The sequence below is a fragment of the Bombina bombina genome, chromosome 7 (assembly GCF_027579735.1).
Source record: "Bombina bombina isolate aBomBom1 chromosome 7, aBomBom1.pri, whole genome shotgun sequence".
NCBI classification, from domain to species: Eukaryota; Metazoa; Chordata; class Amphibia; order Anura; family Bombinatoridae; genus Bombina; species Bombina bombina.
The window spans coordinates 513,548,077-513,561,197 of NC_069505.1; the positions used below are offsets into that span (position 1 = coordinate 513,548,077).

Here is a 13,121-nt window from a genome sequence, read left to right on the forward strand (position 1 = left end):
CACAGAATCTATAAGAGTCCCTAGGAAAGGAACCCTTGTAAGTGGCAATAGAGAACTCTTTTCCACGTTCACCTTCCACCCATGCGACCTCAGAAATGCCAGAACTATCTCTGTATGAGACTTGGCAGTTTGGAAACTTGACGCTTGTATCAGAATGTCGTCTAGGTACGGAGCCACCGCTATGCCTCGCGGTCTTAGTACCGCCAGAAGTGAGCCCAGAACATTTGTAAAGATTCTTGGGGCCGTAGCTAACCCGAAGGGAAGAGCTACAAACTGGTAATGCCTGTCTAAGAAGGCAAATCTTAGATACCGGTAATGATCCTTGTGAATCGGTATGTGAAGGTAGGCATCCTTTAAGTCCACTGTGGTCATGTACTGACCCTCTTGGATCATGGGTAGGATAGTCCGAATAGTTTCCATTTTGAATGATGGAACTCTTTGTTTAGGATCTTTAAGTCCAAGATTGGTCTGAAGGTTCCCTCTTTCTTGGGAACCACAAATAGATTTGAATAGAATCCTTGCCCGTGTTCCGTCCGCGGAACTGGGTGGATCACCCCCATTAGTAAGAGGTCTTGTACGCAGCGTAGGAACGCCTCTTTCTTTATTTGGTTTGCTGATAACCTTGAAAGATGAAATCTCCCTTGCGGAGGAGAAGCTTTGAAGTCCAGAAGATATCCCTGAGATATGATCTCCAACGCCCAGGGATCCTGGACATCTCTTGCCCAAGCCTGGGCAAAGAGAGAAAGTCTGCCCCCCACTAGATCCGTTTCCGGATAGGGGGCCCTCACTTCATGCTGTCTTAGGGGCAGCAGCAGGTTTTCTGGCCTGCTTGCCCTTGTTCCAGGACTGGTTAGCTTTCCAGCCCTGTCTGTAGCGAGCAACAGCTCCTTCCTGTTTTGGAGTGGAGGAAGTTGATGCTGCTCCTGCCTTGAGGTTACGAAAGGCACGAAAATTAGACTGTTTAGCCTTTGATTTGGCCCTGTCTTGAGGCAGAGCATGGCCCTTACCTCCGGTAATGTCAGCGATAATTTCTTTCAAACCGGGCCCAAATAAGGTCTGCCCCTTGAAAGGAATATTAAGCAATTTAGATTTAGAAGTCACATCAGCTGACCAGGATTTAAGCCACAGCGCTCTGCGCGCTTGGATGGCGAATCCGGAGTTCTTAGCCGTAAGTTTGGTTAAATGTACGACGGCATCAGAAACAAATGAGTTAGCTAGCTTAAGAGCTTTAAGCTTGTTCATAATTTCATCCAATGGAGCTGTGCGAATGGCCTCTTCCAGAGACTCAAACCAGAATGCCGCCGCAGCAGTGACAGGCGCAATGCATGCAAGGGGCTGTAAGATAAAACCTTGTTGAACAAACATTTTCTTAAGGTAACCTTCTAATTTTTTATCCATTGGATCTGAAAAAGCACAGCTATCCTCCACCGGGATAGTGGTACGCTTAGCCAAAGTAGAAACTGCTCCCTCCACCTTAGGGACCGTCTGCCATAAGTCCCGTGTGGTGGCGTCTATTGGAAACATTTTCCTAAATATAGGAGGGGGTGAAAAAGGCACACCGGGTCCATCCCACTCCTTGTTAATAATTTCTGTAAGCCTCTTAGGTATAGGAAAAACGGCAGTACACACCGGTACCGCAAAGTATTTATCCAGCCTACATAATTTCTCTGGAATTGCAACCGTGTTACAATCATTCAGAGCCGCTAATACCTCCCCTAGCAATACGTGGAGGTTCTCAAGCTTAAATTTAAAATTAGAAATCTCTGAATCCAGTCTGCCTGGATCAGATCCGTCACCCACAGAATGAAGCTCTCCGTCCTCATGTTCTGCAAATTGTGACGCAGTATCGGACATGGCTCTCCCATTATCAGCGCGCTCTGTTCTTACCCCAGAGTGATCGCGCTTACCTCTTAATTCTGGCAATTTAGATAATACTTCTGTCATAACAGTAGCCATGTCTTGCAAAGTGATTTGTATGGGCCGCCCTGATGTACTTGGCGCCACAATATCACGCACCTCCTGAGCGGGAGGCGAAGGTACTGACACGTGAGGGGAGTTAGTCGGCATAACTTCCCCCTCGTTGTCTGGTGATAATTTCTTTACATGCAAAGTTTGACTTTTATTTAAAGTGACATCAATACATTGAGTACACAAATTTCTATTGGGCTCCACATTGGCCTTTAAACATAGTGAACAAACAGATTCATCTGTGTCAGACATGTTTAAACAGACTAGCAATGAGACTAGCAAGCTTGGAAAATACTTTTAAATAAGTTTACAAGCAATATAAAAAACGCTACTGCGCCTTTAAGAAGCACAAAAAGCTGTCACAGTTGAAATAACAATGAACCAAATTAGTTATAGCAACCAAATTTTTACAGTAAGTGTATAAAGTTAGCAGAGGATTGCACCCACCAGCAAAAGGATGATTAACCCCTTAATACCCAAAAACTGATAACAATTGTAATAATTAACGTTTTTATCACAGTCAAACACACTGTCACAGGTCTGCTGTGACTGATTACCTCCCTCAAAACGAACTTTGAAGACCCCTGAGCTCTGTAGAGACGTCCTGGATCATGGAGGATGAAATAGGAAGACTGTGACTGAATTTTTACTGCGCAAAAAAGCGCTAAAATAGGCCCCTCCCACTCATATTACAACAGTGGGGAAGCTCAGTAAACTGTTTCTATGCAGAAAAAACGATAGCCATGTGGTAAAAATCATGCCCAATAAGTTTTATCACCAAGTACCTCACAAAAAACGATTAACATGCTAGTAAACGTTTTGAATATGTATTTTAAAGTTATGAAGTGTTATTAATAAGCCTGCTACCAGTCGCTTTTACTGCAGTGAAGGCTCATACATTACTTCAGTATTAACAGTATTTTCTGAGTAAATTCCCTAGAAAAATACTTCAGTGTACACACACACTCATCAGCCTAATACCAGTCGCTACAACTGCATTTAAGGCTGAACTTACATTACATTGGTATTAGCAGTATTTTCTCAGTCAATTCCATTCCTTAGAAAAATAATTTACTGCACATACCTCCTTGCAGGGGGGCCCTGCATGCTATTCCCCTGTTCTGAAGTTACCTCACTCCTCAGAATGTATGAGAACAGCCAGTGGATCTTAGTTACGTCCGCTAAGATCATAGAAAACGCAGGCAGATTCTTCTTCTAATGCTGCCTGAGAACAAACAGCACACTCCGGTGCCGTTTAAAATAACAAACTTTTGATTGAAGAAATAAAACTAAGTTTAAAACACCACAGCCCTCTCACAACGACCTGTCTTTAGTTAGGTTGCAAGAGAATGACTGGATATGACATGTGAGGGGAGGAGCTATATAGCAGCTCTGCTTGGGTGATCCTCTTGCAACTTCCTGTTAGGGAAGAGATATAATCCCATAAGTAATGGATGACCCGTGGAATGACTACACTTAACAAGAGAAATATCACTAACATTCTGCATCTGATTTTACTTAATTACTTTCTATGGGACACAGATTGCCTATTGCTGGGACTAAACTGTATATTCTGTGTAGTTAATGACCATGCTCTGTAAGAGTGATTCCAGCCTTATACCAAGGATTCCCTAACAATAGACCCAATTATCAACTCAAACAACAAACATTAAAAGAACATAAAAGAGCATAAACAAAATGCTGTAATATGTTAGAGCATTTAATTACTGCCCATTGCTTGTAGATGACTGTGTAAATGGGTCAAACACAGAGCTAATGGCAGCAGCAGCAATACCTTACTAGGAGCTAGCTGAACAGTGAGCCAATGACAAAAGGCATATGCGAGTAGCCAATGACCAGCTAGCTTCCAGTAGTGCATTGCTGCTACTGAGCCTACATAGGTATGCTTTTCAACAAAGGATACCAAAAGACTAAAGTAAATTTAATAAGAGTTGTAAAGGAGAAACGTCTCTTAAAGTTGCAAGTACAATCTAAAACAGTAAAGTTTAATTTAAACTTTCATATCTCTTAAATTGTATTTTTGCTTAGCAATTTATTGGCACCTTATAAAGATAATAATTTTTCACAGAAAGAGAAGCAGTGTCACATTGCTCTGCCAGTCTTACCTCTCCAGTCATTATGACATTGCTCTGCAAGTCTTACCTCTCCAGTCATTATGACATTGCTCTGCAAGTCTTACCTCTCCAGTCATTATGACATTGCTCTGCAAGTCTTACCTCTCCAGTCATTATAGCATTGCTCTGCAAATCTTACCTCTCCAGTCATTATGACATTGCTCTGCAAGTCTTACCTCTCCAGTCATTATAGCATTGCTCTGCAAGTCTTACCTCTCCAGTCATTATAGCATTGCTCTGCAAGTCTTACCTCTCCAGTCATTATAGTATTGTTCTGCAAGTCTTACCTCTCCAGTCATTATGACATTACTCTGCAAGTCTTACCTCTCCAGTCATTATAGCATTGCTCTGCAAGTCTTACCTCTCCAGTCATTATAGTATTGCTCTGCAAGTCTTACCTCTCCAGTCATTATGACATTGCTCTGCAAGTCTTACCTCTCCAGTCATTATGACATTGCTCTGCAAGTCTTACCTCTCCAGTCATTATGACATTGCTCTGCAAGTCTTACCTCTCCAGTCATTATAGCATTGCTCTGCAAATCTTACCTCTCCAGTCATTATGACATTGCTCTGCAAGTCTTACCTCTCCAGTCATTATAGCATTGCTCTGCAAGTCTTACCTCTCCAGTCATTATAGTATTGTTCTGCAAGTCTTACCTCTCCAGTCATTATGACATTACTCTGCAAGTCTTACCTCTCCAGTCATTATAGCATTGCTCTGCAAGTCTTACCTCTCCAGTCATTATAGTATTGCTCTGCAAGTCTTACCTCTCCAGTCATTATGACATTGCTCTGCAAGTCTTACCTCTCCAGTCATTATAGTATTGCTCTGCAAGTCTTACCTCTCCAGTCATTATAGTATTGCTCTGCAAGTCTTACCTCTCCAGTCATTATGACATTGCTCTGCAAGTCTTACCTCTCCAGTCATTATAGGATTGCTCTGCAAGTCTTACCTCTCCAGTCATTATAGTATTGCTCTGCAAGTCTTACCTCTCCAGTCATTATAGTATTGCTCTGCAAGTCTTACCTCTCCAGTCATTATAACATTGCTCTGCAAGTCTTACCTCTCCAGTCATTATGGCATTGCTCTGCAAGTCTTACCTCTCCAGTCATTATCACATTGCTCTGCAAGTCTTACCTCTCCAGTCATTATAGCATTGCTCTGCAAGTCTTACCTCTCCAGTCATTATCACATTGCTCTGCAAGTCTTACCTCTCCAGTCATTATAGCATTGCTCTGCAAGTCTTACCTCTCTAGTCATTATCACATTGCTCTGCAAGTCTTACCTCTCCAGTCATTATAGCATTGCTCTGCAAGTCTTACCTTTCCAGTCATTATCACATTGCTCTGCAAGTCTTACCTCTCCGGTCATTATGGCATTGTTCTGCAAGTCTTACCTCTCCAGTCATTATCACATTACTCTGCAAGTCTTACCTCTCCAGTCATTATCACATTGCTCTGCAAGTCTTACCTCTCCAGTCATTATCACATTGCTCTGCAAGTCTTACCTCTCCAGTCATTATAGCATTGCTCTGCAAGTCTTACCTCTCCAGTCATTATAGAATTGCTCTGCAAGTCTTACCTCTCCAGTCATTATAGCATTGCTCTGCAAGTCTTACCTCTACAGTCATTATAGCATAGCTCTGTAAGTCTTACCTCTCCAGTCATTATAGTATTGCTCTGCAAGTCTTACCTCTCCAGTCATTATAGAATTGCTCTGCAAGTCTTACCTCTCCAGTCATTATAGTATTGCTCTGCAAGTCTTACCTCTCCAGTCATTATAGTTTTGCTCTGCAAGTCTTACCTCTCCAGTCATTATAGCATAGCTCTGCAAGTCTTACCTCTCCAGTCATTATAGCATTGCTCTGCAAGTCTTACCTCTCCAGTCATTATGACATAGCTCTGCAAGTCTTACCTCTCCAGTCATTATAGCATTGCTCTGCAAGTCTTACCTCTCCAGTCATTATAGTATTGTTCTGCAAGTCTTACCTCTCCAGTCATTATAGCATTGCTCTGCAAGTCTTACCTCTCCAGTAATTATAGCATTGCTCTGCAAGTCTTACCTCTCCAGTCATTATAGTATTGTTCTGCAAGTCTTACCTCTCCAGTCATTATAGCATTGCTCTGCAAGTCTTACCTCTCCAGTCATTATAGCATTGCTCTGCAAGTCTTACCTCTCCGGTCATTATGACATAGCTCTGCAAGTCTTACCTCTCCAGTCATTATAGCATTGCTCTGCAAGTCTTACCTCTCCAGTCATTATGACATAGCTCTGCAAGTCTTACCTCTCCAGTCATTATAGCATTGCTCTGCAAGTCTTACCTCTCCAGTCATTATAGCATTGCTCTGCAAGTCTTACCTCTACAGTCATTATGGCATTGCTCTGCAAGTCTTACCTCTCCAGTCATTATAGCATTGCTCTGCAAGTCTTACCTCTCCAGTCATTATAGCATTGCTCTGCAAGTCTTACCTCTCCAGTCATTATAGCATTGCTCTGCAAGTCTTACCTCTCCAGTCATTATAGCATTGCTCTGCAAGTCTTACCACTCCAGTCATTATAGCATTGCTCTGCAAGTCTTACCTCTCCAGTCATTATAGTATTGCTCTGCAAGTCTTACCTCTCCAGTCATTATAGTATTGTTCTGCAAGTCTTACCTCTCCAGTCATTATGACATAGCTCTGCAAGTCTTACCTCTCCAGTCATTATAGAATTGCTCTGCAAGTCTTACCTCTTCAGTCATTATAGTATTGCTCTGCAAGTCTTACCTCTTCAGTCATTATAGTATTGTTCTGCAAGTCTTACCTCTCCAGTCATTATGACATTGCTCTGCAAGTCTTACCTCTCCAGTAATTATAGAATTGCTCTGCAAGTCTTACCTCTCCAGTCATTATAGTATTGTTCTGCAAGTCTTACCTCTCCAGTCATTATAGCATTGCTCTGCAAGTCTTACCTCTCCAGTCATTATGACATAGCTCTGCAAGTCTTACCTCTCCAGTCATTATAGCATTGCTCTGCAAGTCTTACCTCTCCGGTCATTATGACATAGCTCTGCAAGTCTTACCTCTCCAGTCATTATAGCATTGCTCTGCAAGTCTTACCTCTACAGTCATTATGGCATTGCTCTGCAAGTCTTACCTCTCCAGTCATTATAGCATTGCTCTGCAAGTCTTACCTCTCCAGTCATTATAGCATTGCTCTGCAAGTCTTACCTCTCCAGTCATTATAGCATTGCTCTGCAAGTCTTACCTCTCCAGTCATTATGACATAGCTCTGCAAGTCTTACCTCTCCAGTCATTATCACATTGCTCTGCAAGTCTTACCTCTCCAGTCATTATAGTATTGCTCTGCAAGTCTTACCTCTCCAGTCATTATGACATAGCTCTGCAAGTCTTACCTCTCCAGTCATTATGACATAGCTCTGCAAGTCTTACCTCTCCAGTCATTATAGTATTGCTCTGCAAGTCTTACCTCTCCAGTCATTATAGTATTGCTCTGCAAGTCTTACCTCTCCAGTCATTATGACATTGCTCTGCAAGTCTTACCTCTCCAGTCATTATGACATAGCTCTGCAAGTCTTACCTCTCCAGTCATTATAGTATTGCTCTGCAAGTCTTAACTCTCCAGTCATTATAGTATTGTTCTGCAAGTCTTACCTCTCCAGTCATTATAGTATTGCTCTGCAAGTCTTACCTCTCCAGTCATTATGACATTGCTCTGCAAGTCTTACCTCTCCAGTCATTATAGTATTGCTCTGCAAGTCTTACCTCTCCAGTCATTATAGCATTGCTCTGCAAGTCTTACCTCTCCAGTCATTATAGTATTGCTCTGCAAGTCTTACCTCTCCAGTCATTATGACATAGCACTGCAAGTCTTACCTCTCCAGTCATTATAGCATTGCTCTGCAAGTCTTACCTCTCCAGTCATTATAGTATTGCTCTGCAAGTCTTACCTCTCCAGTCATTATAGCATTGCTCTGCAAGTCTTACCTCTCCAGTCATTATAGCATTGCTCTGCAAGTCTTACCTCTCCAGTCATTATAGCATTGCTCTGAAAGTCTTACCTCTCCAGTCATTATAGCATTGCTCTGCAAGTCTTACCTCTCCAGTCATTATAGCATTGCTCTGCAAGTCTTACCTCTCCAGTCATTATAGAATTGCTCTGCAAGTTATACTTTTCCAGTCATTTTGACATAGCTCTGCAAGTCTTACCTCTCCAGTCATTATAGAATTGCTCTGCAAGTCTTACCTCTCCAGTCATTATAGAATTGCTCTGCAAGTCTTACCTCTCCAGTCATTATAGTATTGCTCTGCAAGTCTTACCTCTCCAGTCATTATAGTATTGCTCTGCAAGTCTTACCTCTGCAGTCATAGCATTGCTCTGCAAGTCTTACCTCTCCAGTCATTATAGCATTGCTCTGCAAGTCTTACCTCTCCGGTCATTATGGCATTGCTCTGCAAGTCTTACCTCTGCAGTCATAGCATTGCTCTGCAAGTCTTACCTCTCCAGTCATTATAGCATTGCTCTGCAAGTCTTACCTCTCCGGTCATTATGGCATTGCTCTGCAAGTCTTACCTCTCCAGTCATTATAGTATTGCTCTGCAAGTCTTACCTCTGCAGTCATAGCATTGCTCTGCAAGTCTTACCTCTCCGGTCATTATGGCATTGCTCTGCAAGTCTTACCTCTGCAGTCATAGCATTGCACTGCAAGTCTTACCTCTCCAGTCATTATGACATAGCTCTGCAAGTCTTACCTCTCCAGTCATTATAGAATTGCTCTGCAAGTCTTACCTCTCCAGTCATTATAGTATTGCTCTGCAAGTCTTACCTCTGCAGTCATAGCATTGCTCTGCAAGTCTTACCTCTCCGGTCATTATGGCATTGCTCTGCAAGTCTTACCTCTCCAGTCATTATAGCATTGCTCTACAAGTCTTACCTTTCCAGTCATTATGGCATTGCCCTGCAAGTCTTACCTCTCCAGTCATTATAGAATTGCTCTGCAAGTTATACTTTTCCAGTCATTTTGACATAGCTCTGCAAGTCTTACCTCTCCAGTCATTATAGAATTGCTCTGCAAGTCTTACCTCTCCAGTCATTATAGAATTGCTCTGCAAGTCTTACCTCTCCAGTCATTATAGTATTGCTCTGCAAGTCTTACCTCTCCAGTCATTATAGTATTGCTCTGCAAGTCTTACCTCTCCAGTCATTATAGAATTGCTCTGCAAGTCTTACCTCTTCAGTCATTATGACATAGCACTGCAAGTCTTACCTCTCCAGTCATTATGGCATTGCTCTGCAGGCCTTACCTCTCCAGTCATTATGGCATTGTTCTGCACGTCTTACCTCTCCAGTCATTATGGCATTGCTCTGCAAGTCTTACCTCTCTAGTCATTATGACATTGCTCTGCAAGTCTTACCTCTCCAGTCATTATAGCATTGCTCTGCAATTCTTACATCTACAGTTATTATAGCATTGCTCTGCAAGTCTTACCTCTCCAGTCATTATAGTATTGCTCTGCAAGTCTTACCTCTCCAGTCATTATGACATAGCTCTGCAAGGTTTACCTCTCCAGTCATTATAGCATTGCTCTGCAAGTCTTACCTCTCCAGTCATTATAGTATTGCTCTGCAAGTCTTACCTCTCCAGTCATTTTGACATTGCTCTGCAAGTCTTACTTCTCCAGTCATTATAGCATTGCTCTGCAAGTCTTACCTCTCCAGTCATTATAGTATTGCTCTGCAAGTCTTACCTCTCCAGTCATTATGACATAGCTCTGCAAGTCTTACCTCTCCAGTCATTATGACATAGCTCTGCAAGTCTTACCTCTCCAGTCATTATCACATTGCTCTGCAAGTCTTACCTCTCCAGTCATTATAGTATTGCTCTGCAAGTCTTACCTCTCCGGTCATTATGACATTGCTCTGCAAGTCTTACCTCTCCAGTCATTATCACATTGCTCTGCAAGTCTTACCTCTCCAGTCATTATAGTATTGCTCTGCAAGTCTTACCTCTACAGTCATTATAGTATTGCTCTGCAAGTCTTACCTCTCCAGTCATTATAGTATTGCTCTGCAAGTCTTACCTCTCCGGTCATTATGACATTGCTCTGCAAGTCTTACCTCTCCAGTCATTATCACATTGTTCTGCAAGTCTTACCTCTTCAGTCATTATAGTATTGCTCTGCAAGTCTTACCTCTACAGTCATTATAGTATTGCTCTGCAAGTCTTACCTCTCCAGTCATTATAGTATTGCTCTGCAAGTCTTACCTCTCCAGTCATTATAGTATTGTTCTGCAAGTCTTACCTCTCCAGTCATTATAGCATTGCTCTGCAAGTCTTACCTCTCCAGTCATTATAGCATTGCTCTGCAAGTCTTACCTCTCCAGTCATTATGACATTGATCTGTAAGTCTTACCTCTCCAGTCATTATAGCATTGCTCTACAAGTCTTACCTCTCCAGTCATTATAGTATTGCTCTGCAAGTCTTACCTCTCCAGTCATTATGACATTGCTCTACAAGTCTTACCTCTACAGTCATTATAGTATTGCTCTGTAAGTCTTACCTCTCCAGTCATTATGGCATTGCTCTGCAAGTCTTACCTCTCCAGTCATTATAGGATTGCTCTGCAAGTCTTACCTCTTCAGTCATTATAGTATTGTTCTGCAAGTCTTACCTTTCCAGTCACTATAGCATTGCTCTGCAAGTCTTACCTCTCCAGTCATTATGACATTGCCCTGCAAGTCTTACCTCTCCAGTCATTATAGCATTGCTCTGCAAGTCTTACCTCTCCAGTCATTATAGCATTGCTCTGCAAGTCTTACCTCTCCAGTCATTATAGTATTGCTCTGCAAGTCTTACCTCTCCAGTCATTATAGTATTGCTCTGCAAGTCTTACCTCTCCAGTCATTATGACATAGCTCTGCAAGTCTTACCTCTCCAGTCATTATGACATAGCTCTGTAAGTCTTACCTCTCCAGTCATTATAGGATTTGCTCTGCCAGTCTTACCTCTCCAGTCATTATAGCATTGCTCTGCAAGTCTTACCTCTCCAGTCATTATAACATTGCTCTGCAAGTCTTACCTCTCCAGTCATTATAACATTGTTCTGCAAGTCTTACCTCTCCAGTCATTATAGAATTGCTCTGCAAGTCTTATCTCTCCAGTCATTATAACATTGTTCTGCAAGTCTTACCTCTCCAGTCATTATAGTATTGCTCTGCAAGTCTTACCTCTCCAGTCATTATAGCATTGCTCTGCAAGTCTTACCTCTCCAGTCATTATAGCATTGCTCTGCAAGTCTTACCTCTCCAGTCATTATAGCATTGCTCTGCAAGTCTTACCTCTCCAGTCATTATAGCATTGCTCTGCAAGTCTTGCCTCTCCAGTCATTATAGTATTGCTCTGCAAGTCTTACCTCTCCAGTCATTATAGCATTGCTCTGCAAGTCTTACCTCTCCAGTCATTATAGCATTGCTCTGCAAGTCTTACCTCTCCAGTCATTATAGTATTGCTCTGCAAGTCTTACCTCTCCAGTCATTATAGCATTGCTCTGCAAGTCTTACCTCTCCAGTCATTATAGTATTGCTCTGCAAGTCTTACCTCTCCAGTCATTATAGCATTGCTCTGCAAGTCTTACCTCTCCAGTCATTATAACATTGTTCTGCAAGTCTTACCTCTCCAGTCATTATAGAATTGCTCTGCAAGTCTTACCTCTACAGTCATTATGGCATTGCTCTGCAAGTCTTACCTTTCCAGTCATTATGGCATTGCTCTGCAAATCTTACCTTTCCAGTCATTATGGCATTGCTCTGCAAGTCTTACCTTTACAGTCATTATAGTATTGCTCTGCAAGTCTTACCTCTACAGTCATAGCATTGCTCTGCAAGTCTTACCTCTACAGTCATTATGGCATTGCTCTGCAAGTCTTACCTCTCCAGTCATTATAGTTTTTCTCTGCAAGTTAAGACCTCTCCAGTCATTATAGCATTGCTCTGCCAGTCTTACCTCTCCAGTCATTATGACATTGCTCTGCAAGTCTTACCTCTCCAGTCATTATGGCATTGCTCTGCAAGTCTTACCTCTCCAGTCATTATAGCATTGCTCTGCAAGTCTTACCTCTCCAGTCATTATAGCATTGCTCTGCAAGTCTTACCTCTCCAGTCATTATAGCATTGCTCTGCAAGTCTTACCTCTCCAGTCATTATAGCATTGCTCTGCAAGTCTTACCTCTCCAGTCATTATGGCATTGCTCTGCAAGTCTTACCTCTCCAGTCATTATGGCATTGCTCTGCAAGTCTTACCTCTCCAGTCATTATAGAATTGCTCTGCAAGTCTTATCTCTCCAGTCATTATAACATTGTTCTGCAAGTCTTACCTCTCCAGTCATTATAGAATTGCTCTGCAAGTCTTACCTCTACAGTCATTATGGCATTGCTCTGCAAGTCTTACCTTTCCAGTCATTATGGCATTGCTCTGCAAGTCTTACCTCTACAGTCATTATAGTATTGCTCTGCAAGTCTTACCTCTACAGTCATAGCATTGCTCTGCAAGTCTTACCTCTACAGTCATTATGGCATTGCTCTGCAAGTCTTACCTCTACAGTCATTATAGTATTGCTCTGCAAGTCTTACCTCTCCAGTCATTATAGTTTTTCTCTGCAAGTTAAGACCTCTCCAGTCATTATAGTATTGCTCTGCAAGTCTTACCTCTACAGTCATAGTATTGTTCTGCAAGTCTTACCTTTCCAGTCATTATGACATTGCCCTGCAAGTCTTACCTCTCCAGTCATTATAGAATTGCTCTGCAAGTTATACTTTTCCAGTCATTTTGACATAGCTCTGTAAGTCTTACCTCTCCAGTCATTATAGAATTGCTCTGCAAGTCTTACCTCTCCAGTCATTATAGTATTGCTCTGCAAGTCTTACCTCTCCAGTCATTATAGAATTGCTCTGCAAGTCTTACCTCTCCAGTCTTTATAGTATTGCTCTGCAAGTCTTACCTCTCCAGTCATTATAGAAT

At 42.1% G+C, this 13,121-nt stretch overlaps 1 protein-coding gene and 1 long non-coding RNA gene across 2 annotated transcripts in view; both read right to left on the minus strand.

Annotated features, from left to right (window-relative positions):
- The window catches only part of LOC128666929 (oocyte zinc finger protein XlCOF8.4), a 249,673-nt gene that overhangs the window by 196,274 nt on the left and 40,278 nt on the right, over positions 1 to 13,121 (minus strand). The gene's annotated exons all lie outside the window — the stretch shown is intronic.
- LOC128666930 (uncharacterized) lies at positions 6,169 to 8,124 on the minus strand. The gene is made up of 3 exons (XR_008403282.1): positions 6,981 to 8,124; positions 6,685 to 6,721; positions 6,169 to 6,203 (listed from the first exon to the last, which is right to left on the minus strand). It is a non-coding gene; the product is annotated as an uncharacterized LOC128666930 (long non-coding RNA).